Raw genomic sequence first — 18,039 nt, 5'->3', positions numbered from 1 at the left:
CCACCTGCCGTCGATATTGGACCGAGCTTAACACCTGCAGATCGACACCGGCTTATGGAACTGCTTGAACAGTTCAAGGACTGCTTCTCATCTACGTCGCGAGTTGGTCAAACGCCGCTGACAAAACATCGCATCATCACGGAGGAGACAGCAAGACCCATCCGACAGAACCCGTATCGTGTAGCTCAGAAAGAACGCGAGGCGATACAGCAGCAGGTTGAAAAGATGCTACAGGATGATGTCATCCAGCCGTCGAACAGCCCATGGGCATCACCTGTGGTGCTTGTCAAAAAGAAAGATGGTAGCTTGCGGTTCTGCATTGATTATCGCAAGCTGAATCATGTTACAAAGAAAGATGTGTATCCGCTGCCGCGGATTGACGACTCTTTAGACAGGCTACGGCATGCGCGCTACTTCTCCTCTATGGACCTTAAGAGTGGATACTGGCAAATAGAGGTAGATGAGCGTGATCGAGAGAAGACGACATTCGTGACGCCTGATGGGCTTTATGAATTCAAGGTTCTGCCTTTCGGCTTATGCTCGGCCCCAGCCACGTTTCAAAGGCTCATGGATACTGTCTTATCCGGTCTGAAGTGGAAGACATGCCTGGTGTACCTCGACGATGTGATTGTTTTTTTCCGCCACTTTCGAAGAACATCTAAAGCGGCTGCTGTCAGTTCTTCAAGCCATACGGTCCGCGGGACTCACATTGAAACCCGAGAAATGTCACTTCGGGTTTCAACAGCTTCAGTTTCTGGGTCATGTAGTTAGTCAAGAAGGAGTTAAGCCTGACCCCGATAAAACTGCAGCAGTCGCAAAGTTCCCTCGGCCTACGGATAAGAAGGCGGTCAGACGCTTCATGGGTCTCTGCGCTTATTACCGACGATTTATTGCCAATTTTGCACATCTCGCCTCTCCACCCACCCGCCTCACTAGAGACGACGTTGCGTTTGTATGGGTAGAGGAGCAAGAAGCGGCGTTCAACGAGTTACGGCAGCGTCTACAAACTCCGCCAGTACTCGCTCACTTTGACGAGGATGCGTCAACGGCGATCCATACCGATGCCAGCAACGTGGGCCTTGGAGCTGTCCTTGTTCAGTGGCAAGACGGTGCCGAAAGAGTAGTTGCTTATGCAAGTCGAACATTGTCACGTGCCGAGTCCAACTACTCAACCACGGAGAAGGAATGTCTGGCCGTCGTATGGGCAGTCACGAAGTTTCGCCCGTATTTATACGGCCGCGCCTTTCAAGTAGTAAGCGGCCATCATTCGCTTTGCTGGCTGACCAATATGAAAGACCCGTACGGACGTTTGGCACGCTGGAGCTTACGGCTTCAAGAGTACGATATGACAGTGGTGTACAAATCGGGAAACAGCACCTCGATGCCGACTGCCTCTCCAGATCACCTATTGAAACACCGAGCGCAGATGCGGATGAATGCGCAGGCTTTTTAGGGATTGTTGATGCAGCCGCCATCTCTCAGCAACAGCAAGCCGACCGAGAGCTCAACACCTTGATCGAGTTCTTGGAAGGGCGAGCTACGAAGGTGTCAAGATTATTTTCCCGGAGTCTACCTTCATTCTGTTTGCGCGATGGCGTTCTCTATAGGAAGAACTTCTCTCCAACAGGGAAGAGCCTTCTGCTGGTAGTTCCCGAAGTTCTGCGCCGCGAAATCTTGCAAGCCTGCCACGACGAAGCCACCTCGGGCCACCTTGGTTACACGCGAACACTAGCACGAGTCAAACAAAACTATTACTGGCCTAGGCTCGCAGAAGAGGTGAAGCACTACGTGAGGACATGCCTTGAGTGTCAGCGACGCAAAGCACCACCGACTAAACCCGCTGGGCTATTGCACCCCGTTCCAGTACCGGAAACGCCGTTTGCTCAAATTGGCATAGACCTCCTGGGCCCCTTTCCACTATCTGACAGCGGCAACAGATGGGTCATAGTCGCGACGGACTATCTAACCCGATATGCGGAAACCAAGGCGATTCCGAGCGGCACGGCAGCTGAAGCAGCACGATTCTTTATCGAGAACATTGTCCTCAGACACGGTGCTCCAGCGATCATCATAACCGACAAAGGAGCCGCATTCACAGCTGAGCTCCTGCGAATTGTGCTCACGCTGAGTGGCACAGCCCATAGGAAGACGACGGCCTATCACCCACAAACAAATGGGCTTACCGAGCGCCTCAACAAGACCATCGCAGACATGCTTTGCATGTATGTCGATGTGGAGCACCGGAACTGGGACACAATCTTACCATACGTCACATTCGCATACAATACGGCACGCCAAGAAACAACGAAAATGACGCCGTTCGCTCTGGTCCATGGTCGAGAAGTCACTACAATGCTTGACGCTATGCTGCCTCATGACTGCGATGGTTCAGATGCAGATGCCGCAGATTTCACTGAACGCGCCGAGGAAGCACGACAGCTCGCCCGTGTCAGGATAACTAGTCAGCAAGAACGCGACGCACGACGCTACAATCTCCGCCACCAATTTGCCGCTTATACGCCTGGGGAAAGAGTCTGGATTTGGTCTCCCGTCCGACGCCGAGGGCTCTCGGAGAAACTTCTACGCCGGTACTTCGGACCATACAAGGTTCTACGCCGTATTAGCGACGTGACCTACGAGGTGGTTGGTGATGGTTCATGCTGCTCGAAACGCCGTCAACAGGTGCCTGAGGTAGTGCACGTAGTGCGCATGAAGCCTTATCATTCAGAGTGAAGTGGACACCGCCAAGCTATCAACTACGAGTCTTTCCGCCACGATCTGATCAGCATCGGGACGATGCTCGCTCTGGAGGGAGGGTAATGCCGCGTCGGTATTCGTGCACAAGTGCACCCTGGCGCCGACAAAGACGACGACCGGGCTGCTCGAGATTCCGGAGGGCATCTAGAGAAGAAGAAGAGATTCTTGTTGTTGGCGCCTCTCTGGTTCCTTCTCCCGAGTACGGCGCGGTGCTTCTATAATAAAGCTCCTGAGATTTGTGCATCGCGACAATATTACGAACACCGAGCTCCGTGACGCTGCCGATTCCTCGACGCCCCACCTTGTCACAGCGGTAGATTTTGTTCTTCCACCGGCCAAGCCCGCATTCTCACCATTAGATCTAGCGACAATATCGACCGCGCCGCAGTGGTTTCCCCTTTTCAGCATTGCATTTTTCGGGGAATCACCACCGCTTCTTGTCTAGTGCGTTTCTCACGTGACTGCGCCAGTCTGACCGTCTACAACATGATGTCAGAGCCACTTCTGCTGCCGGAGGGGTCCACTGTTGCCATGCTTATCGACGCAGCACCAGTATGTGTCATCACTGCTTCGCCTGCTTCCTCCTTCGCCGAGTGTACGCCCACGGACGGTTCACCCAGTGCTCTCAGGGCCACTGTGAGTTCAGATCTGAGCCCAACTCAGACTGATGCCTTGCTCAGCATCTTAAGGAAACACCAACCTTGCTTTGACGTGTGTTCGGATGGCTTGGGTAAAACAACCGTGGCCGCTCATCACATTGAAACCGACGGATCCCGCGTTATTCGTCGCCGCCCTTACCGTGTATCGGCTGCTGAACGGAAAGTTATAGAAGACCAAGTCAACGACATGCTCGCACGGAACGTTATAAGGCCTTCAGCAAGCACTTGGTCGTCTCCAGTTGTCCTAGTTAAAAAAAGGACGGTTCGGTACGCTTTTGCGTCGATTATAGGGCACTAAACAAAATTACCCGTAAGGACGTATATCCTATGCCCCGTATTGACGATGCTTTTGATACCTTACAAGGTGCCGAATACTTTTCGAGCCTTGACTTGCGTTCTGGATACTGGCAGATCCCGATGCATGAACCCGACAAAGAGAAGACGGCGTTTGCAACACCTGATGGCCTTTTCGAATTCAATGTAATGCCTTTCGGTCTGTGTAATGCGCTGCCACATTTGAACGAATGATCGACACCGTACTACGCGGCCTCAAATGGAAAACCTGCCTATGCTACCTAGACGACATTGTCACCTTTTCGTCCAGCTTCTCCCAGCACCTAGAACGTTTAGACGACGTTCTCACGTGTCTAGCCAAGGCTGGTCTCCAGCTCAATACTAAGAAGTGTCGATTTGCGAGCCGCAGCATTAAAGTATTAGGTCACGTGGTCAGCAAGCACAGCATTGAGCCAGATCCCGACAAGGTCGCTGCTGTACAGCATTTCCCAACACCATCCACACCTGAAGGCCTTCGCAGCTTTCTTGGATTAGCGTGGTACTTCCGCCGCTTTGTCCATGGCTACGCGACTATCGCAGCTCCTCTTCATAAACTCCTGACCACAACCACACCCTTTACCTGGACGGATGAATGTGAAGCCGCCTTTCAGACCCTCAAGCGATGCCTCACATCAGGACCAGTGCTTCGTCACTTTGATCCCACAGCCTCTACTATCCTCCACACTGACGCAAGCGGGCATGGAATAGGTGCTGTCCTGCTGCAGCGGAACCACTCGTCTGAAGAGCAATTTAAGTCGTGGCCTACGCGAGTCGTACTCTTTCTCCTGCTGAGCGAAACTATACTATCACCAAACAAGAATGCCTCGCCATCGTATGGTCCATACAAAAGTTTCGCCCCTATTTATATGGCCGCCAATTCACAATTGTGACTGACCACCATGCTCTTTGTTGGTTGTCCTCCCTGATGAATTTGTCCGGACGCCTCGGTCGTTGGGTTCTGCGCTTGCAGGAGTACGACCACACTGTCACATATAGGTCTGGCAGGCAACATAAAGATGCTGACGCTTTGTCTCATTGCCCGCTGTCGCTAAATGCCACTGTCTCACCTTCCCTCCGTTCGGCACCGCCCAGCCAACCGACCACAACCATGACCCCGGTACGGTTCGTGACCTCGGTCGACATTCTGCCCTCGGAAGACCTCGCCTCCCTCCAACGTGCAGATACGTACTGCCGCACAATTATTGACCGGCTCACTGGCTTATCCCATCCTCCCAACAGCCGCTAAAGACGACAACTGGCACGGTTTAAACTTCATCATGGCTCATTATTGCGGCAAGTTTACCACCCTACCGGTCACCGATGGGTCCCAGTCGTCCCTCGCTCACTTCGACTGCAAATTTTGCAAGCTTTTCACGACGACGCAACGGCTGGCCATTTAGGATTTCATAAAACCTACGACCGCATTAAGACTCGCTGTTTCTAGCCTGGCCTGTCTACTAGTGTTGCCAAGTACATCAGTTCGTGTGCGTCATGCCAACATCGAAAACGTTCGACCTCTCTTCCCGCCGGCCCTTTACAACCATTGCCGTGCCCGTCCGTTCCCTTTGAATTCGTGGGCATCGACTTATACGGACCCCTTCCGCTTACACCCGCGGGTCACCGCTGGATTGTCACCGCCGTGGACCAGCTCACTCGCTACGCTGAGACGGCAGCTCTTGCTTCTGGTGCGGCCTCTGAGGTCGCCGAGTTTGTCCTGCAAGTCATTATCTTGCGCCACGGTGCGCCTCGTGTTCTTCTAAGTGACCGTGGCAAGACATTTCTTTCCCATGTTCTTGCTGAAGTCCTCCAAGCCTCAAACACCATTCATAAGACCACCTCTGCGTACCATCCCCAGACCAATGGTCTTACCGAGCGTTTCCATCGAACTCTGTCCGACATGATCTCCATATATGTGAAACCCGACCACACAAACTGGGACACTATACTTCCTTTCGTCACGTTTGCATATAATACCGCCGTTCAACGCACAACAAACTACAGCCCCTTTTTCCTCGTGTACGGCCGTGCACCGTCTTTTGTTTTGGACACCACTTTTCTTTCTACGCCTTCTGTTCCATCCACATCTCTACCAGAGGAGTTCGCCGCCCGCGTCGCCCACTGCCGCGAAATTGCGCGCGCCCATACCGCGACCATTCAGGACAAGAGGAAAGTCCGTTGTGATGCGACCCGTCGTGTCATTTCGTTCCGCCCAGGCGACGAAGTGCTCGTGTGGACACCTGTTCGAGTGCCAGGGCTCTGTGAAAAATTTCTTCACAGGTATCGCGGCCCATGTACCGTGCTTGAAAGAAAATCGGCCGTGAACTATCACGTAGCTCCTGTTACCTCGGTTACTGACCGCCGTTGCCGCAGCACTGAAATTGTTCACGTCTCTCGCCTGAAGCCGTATCTTCGGTGTTCCGACCGTTTCTGACTCGCTGCCTTACCGGCCGCTTTCGTGAGGGGGGGAAGTTAGTGTGAGCGCTAACTGTGCAGTTCACCATCGTCTTCATGTGTATATACCCATCCTCAGGATCATCATCATTTCGTCGGGTTGGTGTTCGTGGGCTGTCTCGCGCTGTGTGTCAATAGAAGAGCTCTGCCTTCGTCCCGGGCGTGGTCTCACAATATATATATATATATATATATATATATATATATATATATATATATATATATATATGTGTGTGTGTGTGTGTGTGTGTGTGTGTGTGTGTGTGTGTGTGTGTGTGTGTGTGTGTGTGTGTGTGTGTGTGTGTGTGTGTGTGTGTGTGTGACGAAACGCACAAGGCTGGCGCGGTGCATTAGTGGTGAAGGAGGAAGACGAAGAATAAAAGGAGTGTTCGGGCGACCATGTTGTTCTACGTCCGCAACCTCCTGCTCGCGTCACATATATATATGCCATTGTACTGCATCATGGTGTACCTCGTGTACTGTTGAGTGATCGCGGCAAGACTTTCATGCCAACAATAATCGAAGTACTCAGAGCTTGTGGCACAGTTCATAAGACGACATCCGTATACCAGACCAAAACAAATGGCTTAATAGAGCGATTTCATCGCACGCTAACAGATATGATATCAATGTATATCGGGCCAAGCCACGACAGCTGGGCCAAACTTTTACCTTTTGTGATGTTTGCTCACAACACTGCTATCCAGCGAACCACAGTGTACTCACGCTTCTACCTCGTTTGCGGTCGTTCGCCGACATTCATCATCGACGCCGATTTCTTAACTGCCCCAACTAACACCTCGCCCAGTATACCCAATCAGTTAGTCTCGTGACTTCACGAATTTTGTGACCGTGCTCGATTCAACACAAAAGTCAGTCAACTAGACTGCAAGCAACGTTACGACATCTCTCGTCGAGACGTCTCCTTTCGTGCTGGAGATGAAGTGCTCCTTTGGACGCCCATTTGTACACCCGGTTTGTGTGAGAAGATTGAGTCGCGCTTCCTTGGCCCCTACATTATTAATGAACAAACATCCCCAGTGAACTATCGTGTTACTCCCGCCGAGGTTTCTTAGGATCATCGTTGTCGTGGTTCGGAGATCGTTCACGTTTCGCGTCTCAAACGATTCGTTCGGCGTTTCCCTCCTGGCTAAGTCGCGGCCTGGCTGGCTGCTTGCGCGCGCGCGGGAAGTTGGTGTGAGCATTATGCATACGCTTCATATTCTCATCTGTGCATACTCATTATCACCATTTTGGGCCTGGTGGTGGGTCTCTCGCTTGAGAGAAAAAAGAAGAGAATGACAGTCTAAACGTTGTCTCAAATATCTATTGTAGTGAAGAGGAATGCTCGGCGCTGCAGCCACATAGCCAGTCATCCGGGAGGCGCGAGCTCGAGATTGCCTGAGCTGCTCTGGTTGAGACACGCTGCGAACGCTGCCTGCTGCTCTCTTGTCCTGTGATTGCATTAGATTCTGGTGAAGGGGTTGCGGTTTCCGCCAACCTGGAATTACACACCCGAACTCTGCCGTCCGTCATGCCTGACGACCCCGGCCCGGCATCCCCACCGGTTACTCCCGCCATCGTATGTGCCGGTGCCCTGCGTCAGCGGGATCCTGACAGCGTCAGCGGCACCGATGAGAAAGACGTGGAAGATTGGCTGGAATCGTATGAACGCGCCAGCAACACAAACATATATATATATATATATATATATTGTATATATAATTGTCAGAGTTTATTGGCGCAAGGGCCAGATGTGGCCAAAGAGCGCCAAGGCGATATATATATATATATATATATATATATATATATATATATATATATATATATTACCGTTAATAACAGTTATACTTGAAACTTGGTGTGACCTCGAAAGATTGCTCACTGAAGTGACGAGCTTATATGAGTATTTGCAAGGCCTCAAAGTAGGCGACAATTCAGTTTTACAGCCTGAGTCCCCTCGCACCGCCAAGAGACTGGCGCCCCTTGGTTTAGCCATGCGACAAGCGGATTCAGTTAAACACATTAGGTACATATATTTGCTTTGCGCGTATTAGGTCGCACAAGTACACATCTATGAAAAAACAATGTAACGGCTTGTAAAAGTTTGAATTCAAAAGTTACAATCAAGAAATTTTTTCTTGGCGAAAGGTTAGTTATTGAGAAGTTAAGACATAACAGAATTAAACGATATATAACAACTTCTGAACACAACTTATGACTGGAATTATTAGCATAAGTATAATGTCATTCCCTAACGCAATAGTTTCATTACTTGTCAAAGCAAGCCTAAGGCAGCTGGTTTCGTTTATTTTCCGGATGCAGAATAAAGGATTATACAGTGAAAATTATCAGATGCCCAAATAAATAACATATAAACAAATAAATAAGTAAGACAGCGATATCTCAAAAGCGCCAATGGACTCGATAACAAATATAGGAACAGCGGGGATTGTGTTATTGAGCGGCAAATGCAGCAGATGACGAATAAATATTAATAAGGAAAGTGCACAGCATGGAGTGGGGAGTTTTAGAAATACCGCAACCACGCGTCGTTTCTTACCCAAATGGCCTCACTCTGCTTGCACTGTTATGTACCCCATTTTCATTCCTTTGTACAACTTCTTGTGTTGTTTTCTAAGCCAGGTGGTTTGCTTTTACTTGTAAGTGGGTGCCTTTCTCTCTCCTATTAAAGATATGAGTTCATTTCTGATGCGATGATTTGACTATGATTGTGTTCGTTTGGGCACTTGATCTGGAAATGAAGTCGTCGGCAATCTTATTCAAATTGATTTTGCGGGAGATTTCTTTGTGGGCGTGCACAATTGCCAGATGGTTCAAACGGGCTTGTCCAGTCGTCGACCCAAGTGCATTTTTAGTCGCCGAAAACATGAAAAGTCCTCTCCGATGCGGTCGACGAGACCGGTATGGCCAGCGCAATTTTTTTAGCTTGGCCAATTCTGGCAAAAGGTTTCGCAGGTGTTCGCCCTTGCCCCCGTAAACATGTGCACGACGTCCTCGAATGTGTGCAATGATGCCGACCTTTGCTGGCTTAAAATGTCAATGAGCATATCTCTGTGCAAAATCAGGCATCTTGGTTCGAGGTCGTCACCGTAGAACTATGTTATACGATATATATATGTTATCATATATGCTTCGTATTCCTTCCCTATGGCAAGCTGCTCAATGTGGGACTTATGCTGCCACATATCAGGTCGATATCTGTTGTTTAACGAAGACAGCACTGTGACAAGTACTTCATAGAACCTCTGGCGGTACATATCACTCGCTGACGGAAACGTGTGAGCTGAGGTGCCTCCTTGATAGCGGCGTGGAGTCTTCTTTCGCCTAGCAGCTAGAACGCGGGTCCTCAACTACTTTTCCTGCCTCTGCCATACAGCCGCGGGTCACGCGCTTTATTTTGGAGTTAATCTGCGCCGAGTTCAAGCTTGGTCCATCCAAGAAGGCTGGATCCTTCGCGTGCACTGTCTCCGCGCGCGCCTAGTGTTATGTTTCCGCTGGTGCTTATACGGTGGAAAATACGCCTCCTTTTCAGCGTGAAACGGGGTCTGGAGAAGTACCGATAAGCGAGATGCCCACTATTGGTTTTGTCGCTGGTGCTCATGCTGTGTTTGTAGCCGGTGCACATTGCAACGTCCTCAGCAGCGGTAGAGGCGAGCTCGACGCCTGTTTTCTATTTCTTCTTTTATCGCGACTGCAATTATATCGACACTCCAGGCGAATTTTCGCTGTCGTCGTCGTCGTGATATTCCGCATAACGTCCAAAAGTCATATGAGTGAGCGACCCATAAACTACGGGTGCGAGAAAAAGCCCGTAACGCTGAGCCATAACACTTGATGGACATTATCTTCCCACGCGCTCAATAATCGGGTTAGTTCGAGGTCATCTGAACAAATGCGCGCATGGCGAGGAGAGCACGCGTCTTCTCATCTAGCCCTGCCGCAGCTGCAAATTTCTGTGTGCGGTTGACGCTTACGCGGCCCGCGTGCCGTATCCAGTTGTTGGTAATCATGAGTAATTATCGTCCTATCTGCATTTTGTCTTTCTTCAGTAAGGTGATCGAAAAACTAATACACAATCGCTTAATTAAATACTTATCTAAATTTAATATTTTAACTCCTGATCAATTTGGTTTTCGTCAGAATTTTTCGACTGAACTGGCACTTATTACTTTTACTGAGAGGGTTAAGTTAGCCATCGATCAAGACCTCTTAGTGGGTGCTCTCTTTATTGATTTCACTAAGGCGTTTGATACAATTAACCATAGTATTCTTTTAAGTAAACTTGAATCTTATGGCATTTCTGGGCCGCCTTTACAATTAATTCGCAACTACCTAATAGACCGCCCATATATAGTAGAAGTTAATGGTGTCTTCTCCTCATCAAAAAATGTAAATACAGGCGTGCCTCAGGGATCAATACTTGGGCCGCTTTTATTTCTAATATTCATTAATGACTTGCCAGAAATATTAACACATGCACACTGCCTTCTTTATGCCGATGACACCACTATTTTCGCATCTGATAAAAATTCACTCGCATTGCAGGATAAACTTAATGCTGACCTAGCATTCACTCATGGTGTGTAAAAAACAAGCTATTCATTAACCCATCTAATACAACACTTATGGTATTCCATTCTTCAAGAACTTATCACATTGACTCTATTGTAGTGTCTCTAAATAATAATGTACTTGGAAGGTCCGCGTCTACTAAATTTCTTGGTGTAGTTCTAGATGAGAACCTAAACATCCAGTGCTATATTCAATCATTTATTCAAAAAATCTCACTTGGTATTCACATCATCATAAAAACGCGCTCTTTTTTTCAGCAAACCATTCTCGTGTCTTTATATTACGCATACATACACAGTAATCTCTCATACTGCCTGTCATCTTGGGGTAATACATATGCCATACATCTTCATCAGCTAGAAGTTTTACAAAAGCAGGCACTACGATTAATTGCATTCCAATCGCATACATCTCCCTCTGCTCCCATATTCCGTTCCCTAAATGTTTTTACCTTTACGCATGTTATTTAATCATAAGATGTCACTGCTTATGTTTCGTCTTATAAACACCGAGCTTAATATTCCAGGTTTTACTCGCTCTAGCCTAATAAATAATAACAACACAAGATTTTCAGCACAACTCAATCTTCTTCTTCCAAAAGCAAGAACTAATTATGGGAAATTTACCGTCGCGTTTTTAGGCATTTCTGTTTGGAATTCAATGCCATCTGATATGAAGTCATCTACATTATTATCATTCAAGCATAGAACAAAGGAGCATTTCATGAACACTTTATCTGACACATAGTATAATTTAACGAACATAGAAATAATTAGATGTTGTTCTGATTTACTATTATGCAATGTACTGTTCAAATTACCGAGTCACTGAATTTTGCCTATAAATTGATACTTCTCGTTGTTTGTTTTACGTGCCATTTATCCTCGTTTGAATTTCTGTGAGTTATCTTTAATGATTTATGCAATTGTTTTCTTTCTTTTTAACTGTGTGATTATACTTGTGATGTTTTTAAAAGATTTTTTCTCTCTTACCGTTCATTTCCGATGATATAGAAATTGTATATATATGACATGACTCACTGTTTGCCACGATCCTACTAACCCCCTATTCATGTCTTTTTAGGAGGTCCACCCGACAGTTGTTACTTCGGGACCTCCGAATGTGTACTTACACCCACCCTGTATTTGATTTTGTCGTCAAAATAAATATTGATTTATTGATTGAAAAAACTAGGAGCTCACAAGTTTCGCGTACATTCCAATGTCTTATACCTTCTAACATAAAACTAATTAGATTGGTTTGGGTGCCTGGTCACAAAGGATTAATTATCAATGAATTAGCTGACAGCTTAGCGAGAGCTGTCCTTAGTGGTCCAATCCTTCCGATTCTTCCTGTATCAGCTTACATAACCGCGGCTAGGTTCAGGAGCCGGCAGTCATGCAAGACTCCTGGAACCAGCCATTAACAAATCTAACTGATTATCGACACCTGCTATTTCCTTGGAACAGAAAATTCTGCCATAATAGAAAACTTGAAGTGCTCTAGCTGTACCAAATTCAGATGTCGCATTCCTACATTAAACTTTCATGTGCATCGATCTGGTCTGGCGCCCTGCTCCTCGTGCTCATGCTGTGGAGAAGACGAAACAATAGAACACTTCTTCCTGTCATGCCGCCGTTTTTCCTCATTTAGAAAACACGCTTTAGAAGAAAATTTTCACAGTGCTGGATTGAATATTACGATACCCAATATTCTATATTTTGGTGCCTCTTCTCTCGGACATTGTCATAGCGATGTTGGTGCAGCTGTTGTGAGGTAAATTATTGAATCAGGACGATTTCCTTGCTAAATTCTAAAATATTATATGAAGAAATTCCTTTAGTCATTGAAAATTTTCAAAAATGACCCTCATTAGACTCCGATAATTGTTTTCCTTCAATCACCCGATTCTTGGCCAATCCCCCATAGTGGGTACGAGCCACTCCCGAAGGCAAGCAAGCAAGCAAATTGGCACAAACGTACATTGCGCAGGGACATAAAGAAAAGGCGCTCAATTTCCTCGAAAAGCAGAACACCTGTACCCATCAAAACTCGCTAAAGACCTCATAGAGCAGCTGCAAAAGCTAAACCGCACGACAAGCTGCGATAGCAACCCACAAGGAAACAACCACCACAATTCGCGCAGGGCGTCTCCTCAGGGGCAGCCTGGTTCACTAGATGCACGGCATCGAGCTCGGCCTGTGGGACGTGACAGTTCTGAAGAGCGTCGAGCAGTCGATTATACCACGGAGCAGCTGGAGGCAGTTCGAAGAACGAAGTTGTGCAAAGACTACTACGAGGTGCTCTGCGTGAGTCGGGATGCAGACGAGGTGTTCAATAAGCAGTACCGTAAGCTGACACTACAAGTGCACCGCGACAAAAACAAGGCTCCTGGAGCAGGAGATGCCTTTAAGGCGATCGGAAATGCCTATGCTGTGCTCAGTGACCCTCAGAAGCGGAAACTGTATGACATGAATGGAAACCGGCCACCTCAGCAGCAGAGCTGCACTGGTGATAGCTGTGACTATAGTCGGAGCTTTGAAGGAGACTTATCTCCAGAGGAGATTTTCAACATGTTCTTCGGACATGCCTTTTCAAGCTATGTCTATATACCCCGCCCCCCCCTTCGTAGTCGGCGCCTATGTACTGCAGCACTGAATTCACGCACTTGTCCATTGTTCAACGGGTAAACTCATCTGGAATATTCTGCTTTGAGTTGACTTTTCTAAGCATCTTATGCGTAATGTCCTTTGTGCCCCGACAAAGCCACAAGAAATGATGACTGTCACCATGAACCCAGGTAGCGGGCGCTTCTAACATATCGTAGGCTTATCACTTGCAGATCTCCCGGCGCTGTTGCCAGGGCCACTCTATCCCGAAACCTCCGGAGACAAACTTCCTCCATCCAGGAAAGCTTGCGGAAAAGGTAGCGAAGCAGACGGGGCTATACGTGCGCCTGTTTCTTGTCGGGAGAATGAACTTCTCCGCTTGCAGGTGAGGTCGAGGGTCCGAAGGAAATGGGTCTGGGGAATTGTCGGGTAAAGGCGGTGGGTGGGCCATTCGAAGCTGAGCAACATTGTCTCGCACTGCTCCATCCTAGTTATTATGCGTGTAGTGTTAGTGCAGTGGGCGTTGTCAGCCACGTTGTTGAGTGGACTCCCCCTGTGTTCTCTGGAACCCAGTTCACGGTAATACCGAAGTTTTACGTCTTGTTTGTAGTCTCATGTTCGCAGATTTTCAAGTCTTTGTAACTTCTTTTCGTTCTTTCAATGGACCGATCGAGTCCGTTGTGTCATTGCGTGCTACGCAGCCATAATGTATGCTTTGAACCTTCATAATAATGAAGGAATTTGCCTGCAATCCTCTTGTTAACTAGTGTTTTGTATTAGAAATGTTTAATACTGTAACATGCTTTTCACTATTTCGCATTTCTTTTGTACTCTTGTGCTACGTAAAGGTGTAAGATAGATACGTGTATGCACGTGATGTATGTCACTTGTTTTTGTACTTATAATTTATTTATTTTTAATTGGACCCACAACTAGCCTATGGCTATGGGGCCAACCAGTTTTGGTATTTCTGTATGTTCTAAGTCTGCAAATAAAGAATTGAATTGAGGCAGTCCAAGGGGAAAAAACCAGCTATAGGACGGAGATGAAATATCCTGCAGGTGATGTCCAGTTCCCAAAGGCGCGCGAAAGAGACCCCGACATTTATTCCCAGCCATTCATGTAAGACCCTAGACGGCATCGCCCGTGCTCTCGTGGGAACAGATACTTTTGATAAAGCAGCGCACTGCAACGTACTCGCAATGACAGAGCGCAAGCACTCATCAGCCGATCCCCCTTTTCCGAACAGAGAACAAAAGAAAGAAACTTGCATCATCAACAATTTATTGATAAAGACCTGACCGATTTCAACACTTGACCACTCAGCCTGCTCTGGTCATATACCCCGTTGCCAAGGACACTTAACTGACCGCTAATGACGAAGCGGCATTGTCGTCTGTCGCTCTCGATTCAGCGGGGATTATCGTTGTTCGGGAACATGTAATTCCCTTCTGTTACGTCTCAGCATAAGGCCCTCGTAGTTTTTTTTTTTTACCTTGTAGGACGGGGCTTCAGCTGCTGCGGCAATAACAGGGGCTCTAGTTTGCATGTCCATCACCTAGACCTGTATGCCAGGTCCAACTTTTTGTAGCAGTCTGGCACGGTGGCGTTTGTTGAAATAATTCGCTTTCCGTTTCATTGCTCTGCAGTCCTGACCTATTACGCTCCAAATACGCGATTCGACTGGGCCCCGCAACTGAGGTGCCATATGAACAGTGTTTCAAAGACGCCGGCCCACCATAATTTCAGAAGCTAGAGGCAAACAACGCCGGGTGTCACCCTGTTGACTAGGAGAGCCAAGTAAGGGTCTTTTTATTTGAGCATGATACTCGGTTAACTGTATCTCCACCATTCTTTCAATCTTCTCGTTAGTTTGAGGCTGTCATGGGCTGGTGATGAAGCTGTAAACATTAGCAGGTTACTTGAATTGGAACAACCAAACTTGGGCCATTATCTCTTAACAATGTTTCCGCAATGCCGTCGAATGCAATAAATGCTTTTGTGCAACCTGCGGATAACGTTACAGGTAATTACAATGAGGAGATAGTGGCAACTGCTCATAAATAAACATCAGCTTCAACCCTTTCCAGGACGCGCCAAGTGTCTCAAGAAGAAATGTGGTGCTTGCGTCGCGCTCTACATCGTCTACCCAAATCATCCTGGAAATCAGCTCACCAGCAAGAATACGCTGCTCTTCAGAACTGGCAAATCATCGGCTTTCTACCGATACGATTATTTTCATCCTATACCCCCTTCGCTAAAAAATATTGCCACTTTAAATTTGCAGTACTTCAATTTGCGGCGTACCGGACATCTTGGCGCACCTGATCCTCAAGTGCCCATGGCACCTAAACACAGACGCATGGCCCTCACCAAAAGACTGTAACGTCAGACAAGAAAGCGAAGACCTCATCAAAACGTGGGTGGCTAAGTTCGTCTCCGAGGACCTGGAACAACAACGAGGCCTCGTCGCCAGGGCCAAGGAGGCAGTGAAAGCCAGAGGGTTCCTGGAATGAGGAGACCTCCCACCCAGCCTATCCCACACGGGATACTGTTTCGAAATTAAACGTTTATTCCTCCTCCTCCACTTCGAATTTTGAAGCGGTGACGGCCTCGCTAGCCCAAACCTACAACCGCTGCGCGCCGGCACGACTGACGACACGCCGACGTCATATACCACCTCTACTCCAACCCATGACGAGTCGGATAACCCTGAAGGAGAATGACTAATACGCGGAAAAGTCTGAAAGCTTCGACTTGCTGCCCGCCCAAGCTTTGTCCTCCGTGCGGAGGCCAAAGATTGTGTCCACCTGCCAGTGTCCATGTGTCCCATGTGCATCATGTGTCCACCTGCCAGCGTTAACTTCCGCCGCCCCCGCCAATCAGTTGGGCATTCTCCCAGCTTCCATGCGAGTGGCAACAATACCGGCGCATACGTGTGCCAACGTTTCAGTCCATCTACGCAGTCGCAACCACCTCGCCGTTCTTAACACCCACCAGATCAAACTCGACAGGCGCTTTCTTAGCGTTTGGAGTATGACGCTAGCTGGCCGCACATTTGTCTTACCTTCATACCTCGCAGCTCCCACCAACTCGCGCCGCAGTGTTATCCACGGAGTTGCCCCTGCCGCCACCTCCAATATCTTCTGCCTCTTTAGAATATTATGAACCCGATATCCCACTGGCCCGACGCATGGGAAGCACGAACTCCGCCCTGATCACTATCGCCGACAAGCGCGTTCTGTATTCCGTGTACTACCATCGACTCCAATTACGCTGCCGTCCCCATAAGCCTCGGGCCCATCATTGCACTATCTGCCTGCAATACGGACATTGCACATGTGCCTGCCCCGGAAACCAGCCCCTGTGCGCTACCTGCTGCACGGCCATCACCCAGACCCTGGTAAACCACACTCCTGCACTCCGTGATATCCTCATGGTCAAGGCCATCACACCACCTTCGCAGAAATGTGCCCCGTTCAGAAGCAACGGGACGAAGCAGCGATCCAACACACACCGTCCCCCACACATGTCACAGCTGCTAGCAAAACTCTGCCATCATATATTTACATCCGAGGCACCCACCTCGTCACACCTACTGCCGCTACACGCCTACTAAAGGGGGAGGGGGCAGCAATCCCCTCTCACGCAGGCGTCACCAACCCTTGTCATTCAGCTCACACCGCCAGTACAACTGCGTACTAGAAGCAAGCTCCGGTCAAATAAGCTTTGCCCCTGCAGGAACCTATACAACAGGTATGGCCGCAAACGACTGCCTACCGCATTCAACAGCTGGAGTTGTGGCTGATAGAGCTTACCTCCCGCGTGGCCGCACTCACATCCCACGTTGAGAGGCCACAAGAACGTATCGTGACGCAAGACCAAGGTACATTCAACCTCAATGCTCTCATTTCAAATCTCACACAGCCTCTAATAAATCTAAACTTCACCGTAAATAAAGCAATAAAGGACGCCCCAGGCCCTATGAACGACAAAAACCACCCCTTGAAGCGCACCCTCCTCATCCCCGCTTCGACAGTAGGCCTGACCCCTAAACTTAGGTCCACCCCCCTTCTCGCTCCACTTAACCCTTCCAAAAACCAGCATCATGGTGCTCACAATAGTTCAATGGAAGTGCCGCAACCTTTCCACAAACCGCACCCCCTTCCAGCAATGGCTCCTTGCGAAAACTACACTACCTCACTTTATCCTACTACTAGAATCAAGGCACACCTAAACATCCCAGGCTGCCGAGCTTTGAACGCCGACCCCACTGCGCCGCTCTCTTCCATTTATATTTGCTGTGACATCGCTTATGCACAGGAAGAGGTTCCACCCACATTACTTCCATATGTAACAGCTATGTCCTATTACCCTGACCCCCCCACACCCACCTCTCACACTTGTGCATGTCTACAATCCCCCAATTTCTACCACCATCCTCTCTCCTCTCATTTTCTTCGATCCTTTCCAAAACACCGTGAACTTATTCTTGGTGGAGAATTCAATGTCCTAAAATCATCTGGAGAAAACAAGAGACTGTGCGCCCTGGCCGCCTTGTTCAGGTACACATCATGCAGCACTAAAATACACATATCAATACACCAGACACACCAACACGGGATTGACATGCG

At 48.3% G+C, this 18,039-nt stretch overlaps 1 pseudogene; it reads left to right on the top strand.

Moving 5' to 3' along the window:
- LOC119462506 (dnaJ homolog subfamily B member 14-like) overlaps nt 1-13,486 on the top strand; it is a 58,217-nt pseudogene extending 44,731 nt beyond the window's left edge.
- The last annotated feature ends 4,553 nt before the right edge of the window (nt 13,487-18,039 follow it).

This window comes from Dermacentor silvarum, chromosome 8 (assembly GCF_013339745.2).
Source record: "Dermacentor silvarum isolate Dsil-2018 chromosome 8, BIME_Dsil_1.4, whole genome shotgun sequence".
NCBI classification, from domain to species: domain Eukaryota; kingdom Metazoa; phylum Arthropoda; class Arachnida; order Ixodida; family Ixodidae; genus Dermacentor; species Dermacentor silvarum.
Note: the sequence above shows the minus strand (reverse complement) of the source record. Positions and strands in the feature narration are given on the sequence as shown.